The 4,743-nt window shown below is 28.9% G+C and overlaps 1 long non-coding RNA gene across 1 annotated transcript; it reads right to left on the reverse strand.

Annotated features, from left to right (window-relative positions):
• Positions 1–3,061: 3,061 nt before the first annotated feature.
• On the reverse strand, positions 3,062–4,140 carry LOC133788643 (uncharacterized). The gene is made up of 2 exons (XR_009873302.1): positions 3,750–4,140; positions 3,062–3,166 (listed from the first exon to the last, which is right to left on the reverse strand). It is a non-coding gene; the product is annotated as an uncharacterized LOC133788643 (long non-coding RNA).
• Between the last annotated feature and the right edge of the window lie 603 nt (positions 4,141–4,743).

Below are 4,743 nucleotides of genomic sequence, written 5' to 3' on the forward strand. Positions count from 1 at the left end.
CCAATCCACTTGTACACGGTATACAGGTTATCATCTGACCTACACTTAAGGTAACAATCAAAATCGATACTCATAATGGTCAGATCCAACTTTGGGCACTCTGAAGTTACTACGAGCTCGGAGTCAGGTAATTGTTAAACGCGAGCTTGGGTGAGATATTCAACTCGTGAGAACCTAGACATAATGCATACTAAAGGATCCCAAGAGATTCGGGGATTCATTATACGCTTATTAATGACCAAGTTGTATCATATATCTATCATTTATTATCCGAGATAGGAGGAGTATATTTATTATGTTATCAAATCATATCTCAATGAAAATGGGAACAATCTGTATTAATTATATACCTTATTTAATCACGCGGTTTATTTACATAGTTACCCAAACTTGTTCATGGAATTCCCCTATAAATACTAGGAATATTTGACAGGAAAGGGGAGGGACTTTTTGTATTACTAAAGCTATGCAGAAATAGAGAGAGAAAATTAATAATATTGACTTGTGGACTAGGTAGATTTTAACCACTGAACCATGTAAAAGTTATATGCTTTTGAGTTAATGTTTATTAGTTCATTATGATTTATAATGCAGTACTACTCGTTTAATTTCTTAATACACTGTTGGCAAAAAACTGCGTCAACACAAGGTATTAAGAAAGTTCTTGTGTGGTTTGTAAGATTTAAAACTAAACTAAGGTGAAGGAAATTGTTGCAAATTTTTCAATATGCAAGTGCACTAAGCGAAGAAGTAATAAAAGTGATAAAAATGAGCATCATTTTCACATGATTGAGTTATCAACAAATTGTAAAAGAACATCAACACTTAACAACTTGCATAGAATAATTGGTATGATTAAAATTTATACTAATAAATCAAGCAACAAAATGAACAAGATAATGATGATTAACTAGATCTATGAAATCCTCATAATATTTAATCTGGTGACAATGTTGGATGTATATGCTATAACAGGCCGAGCTTTACTAACTACTAATTTGAAAAAGTTTATAGGCTTCTTTCAAAGTCACTATGATTTTAATTTTTTAGTTAAATTAAACATATGCTAATATAACTTCAAGAATACATTATTAATCACCAATTTCATCAACTATATGTGTCTATACCATTACAAATCAAAATCTAAAGAGAACAAACACCATTCAAGTCTTGTCTATTAATCTTTTTAATATTAGGAATTAACTCAATTACCCATGTTTGATGACCAAGCAAAAGTAGAAGGCAATAATAACACTTGAATGAATAAATTTTAATTCACTGATAGCATCCTTGCAACAACATACCAAAATCACAAACTAAAGTTCATTAATAATTCAAGCTACTAAAAAAATTAGCAACAAAAATACTTAAAAATAAATCATCCATGGGTTTACAAAATATGAATTAGAAAACAAAATACAAAAAGTTGAAAGAGTAAAGGATGAATTAATATATGTAGGTGAATTTATCATTATCTTCTTACGTGTCCTTCCTTCCTTGTCATCTCTCTATTTCTTTCTCTTTTTTTCCTTCATCTCCTTTCGGTATTTTCTCTCCAATGGCTGCTGAAAAGAATGGGTGGAGTGTCTCTAAATGGTGATTACTATTTTTCTTTCTAAAGCTAGGGTTCCAATCAGGGAACCTTACTTTTCTTCCCTTTCTACTTGTCACCTCTTTTCTACTTCTGAGACCGCCTATAATTATATTTAGGAGTGCACACAGATCGTATTAGTTGGGTTTTGTATTCTTGGGTTTGGATTTTACTGGTTCGAATTTTAGAAAATTTATACTGAATCCAATCCAAATATATGCAGATTTGATGCGGGTTTGGATTTCGAATTTCGGGTGGATTTCGATCGGATTCGAATTCCACCTAATTTTAGTCTAGTTTCCATTTTAAAGATAATAAAAATTCATTATTATCACTTTAGGAACAAAATTATATTAGGGAATTTGCATATATACTGTAAGTTAACAAAATCAGTCTAAATATACGGCAAGTGAAACTAATTACAAATATACGAAACACAATTATAATACCAACCAATAAATGATCTATTGTTAAATAGGGCACTCAAGCCCACATGACAACACACTCTTTTCTTTTGTTAACATGTTTGTAACAATGATTTACATAATTAATTTTATAGCTAAATTATTCAATTTTTGTAACTAAAATTTACAAAAAATGCTACATGATAGAACAACTAAATTTTTAACAAATGCTATAGTTACAAAGTAAAAATATAAGTTACAAGATTGTAACAGGTAGTAACAAAACTATTACAATCAATAACAAAATAGTTACCGACAGTAACTCAAAATCATTAAAAAGTAAAAGAGTCAGCTACAAAATTGTGATAAGTAGTAACAAAACTATTACAATAAGTAAACAACTTTTACAAATTTATAAACTAACATTTACAAATTAATTCGTATAAAAAAATGACTTTTGTAACAAAAGTTTTCATAACTAATTTACAAATAAAAATATATTTGTGTAACTAATATTTGCATAAATAATTTATAAATGTACTTCACATAATTATAATAAAAATTTACCAAACTAGTTTTATAATTTTAATAGTTATTTATCATTCCAATAGTATTCCTGAAACAATATTACTAATTTGTAACAATTTACTATTATTTCAATAATTATTTGTCTTTTAGTATTATTTAAAGAGTTTAATTTTAATCCCTATAGGCTATAACTAGCTATATATTCACTCACAAATGGGTAAGTATATAGTAATATAGATGATATTATACTTCAGTACTATAGTATGTGATATGTATATTTATATGGATACATGTCTTAAATTATCCTATATCAAAAGTTAAACTGTATATTTGACATGCCCACCGTATATTTAAAAAATTTCCAATAATATTTTTGTATGAGGTGTGGGACATCTTATCATTTTCATCATATTTTTTTTTATCATTTTAAATATCACAAAATTTATTTTTATCACTTTTATAAAGGAACTTAATTTTTTATGTGAGGTGTTGGACCTCTTATCATTTTCATCATATTTTATAAAATAAGAGGTTTGCCTTAACCTCTGACTGAATTCTACTATCTTATATGCAGACACATATCCAAGATACAAAAAACTTAATATATCCATCCAATATATTTTTTTATTAAGGCACTCCACTCCTGTAAAAATAAACAAAATAAACCATTACATAAATTGAATCATGAACACATATTTAGTTTACAAACAAATTCAATCGCATACAAACAGACTAATTCAAACCCAAATAAAAAGAATAACGAAAGGTATATAAAGTCTTAATATCACATTAATCAAAAGCACATTACATAAATCTCATATCAGGCAGGTGTATGGATATTTCAGAGTTAAGAACGTTATACATATTAAAATCAGTTTGACCCATATCAAATCTCAGACCACTAATAACACATATCTTAAGCACAAAGATAAAAAAAATAGAAAATCAAATAAAAATTTATGCAAAAATAAAAGCAATAGATAAAACTAGGAACGAAACATTACGTATTTAGCACAGAGATTACCAACTATTCGGCCTTATCCATTTAAAAGAAAATAGTAAGCATGTTACTTACACATTATTACAATAAATAAAATAAATATGCTTAGATTAAGAATAAATAGTTAACAATCTTTAACAAAAAAAAAAAGATAAAAATTAAAGTTTATACACAAAACAACAGATCCAGCAGTGCAGAGGCAAAACTAAGTGAATCAAAGACATACCAAAATAAGCCATTTAGATGCTTTATGTTGTTGCTGCTGAGATTCGAGAGGAAAGGGGCGACTGTGACTGGCTCTGAGTTTGAGAGAACGAAGGTCACCGACGAGATATGAGGCAAGCATCCGTTTGTGACAGTGATTGTGAGAGAGAGGGCTCTGAGATTGAGAGATGGAGGTCTGGGTGAATTCCGGCAGTTATGGCAGAAAAATTCAGAGAGGAAAGGTTGGGGGTGTGGTTTCTGTGACAGAGAGTGATGGGTAGAGCTAGAGAGAAGAGAATGAAAACAAATGCAACGAGATGGAGAATTAGAATGAGGTGGCGCTCAGTGAATTAGGGTAAGGAAATGAGAGTGTTTTTTAGGGATATACCGAAATAGGACTCATTATTTATATATTAATCCTATCGGGTTTCGGGTTTAAAACCGAATCCGAAATTTATATATATTCAAACATGAATCTTATCCGAATTTTTAGATTTCGGGTCGGATTGAACTCGACAGGTATGGGTTTTAAAAAATTTCAGATTTTACGAGTTCTGGTCAAGCGGGTTTTCGGCTTTTTCAAACTTTAAGTTCACCCCTAATTATATTCCAACTACCTACACTTTTACTAGAATTATCAAATCAATGAAGAAAAACTCATTAAATGATCAGCTGGTCATTTTGGCATGTTGGTCCTTCAATAGCTATGGTACTGAAATGCTTCAATATTGTTGTAGCAATCTGAAAAATTATTGCACACAACAATAGGATTTTAAATCAATTTAGATCTCTTCAAAATACACACAATTAAGGTAGATTAATTACTTAACGAGAAGTTACATATAAATAATCCAAAAATTATGTGATTATTTAAAACTATTCTAAGAATATTAAAATTAATATTTTTTTAGAACTAAATAAAACTAATAAAAATTATCTAAATTAAACTTAAAATCCTTGAGATCAAAGCTAAATTAATGCCCAAAAAAAGCTACATAACTATATTTTATTGAGTT

This window comes from Humulus lupulus, chromosome 7, assembly GCF_963169125.1.
Source record: "Humulus lupulus chromosome 7, drHumLupu1.1, whole genome shotgun sequence".
Taxonomy (NCBI): domain Eukaryota; kingdom Viridiplantae; phylum Streptophyta; class Magnoliopsida; order Rosales; family Cannabaceae; genus Humulus; species Humulus lupulus.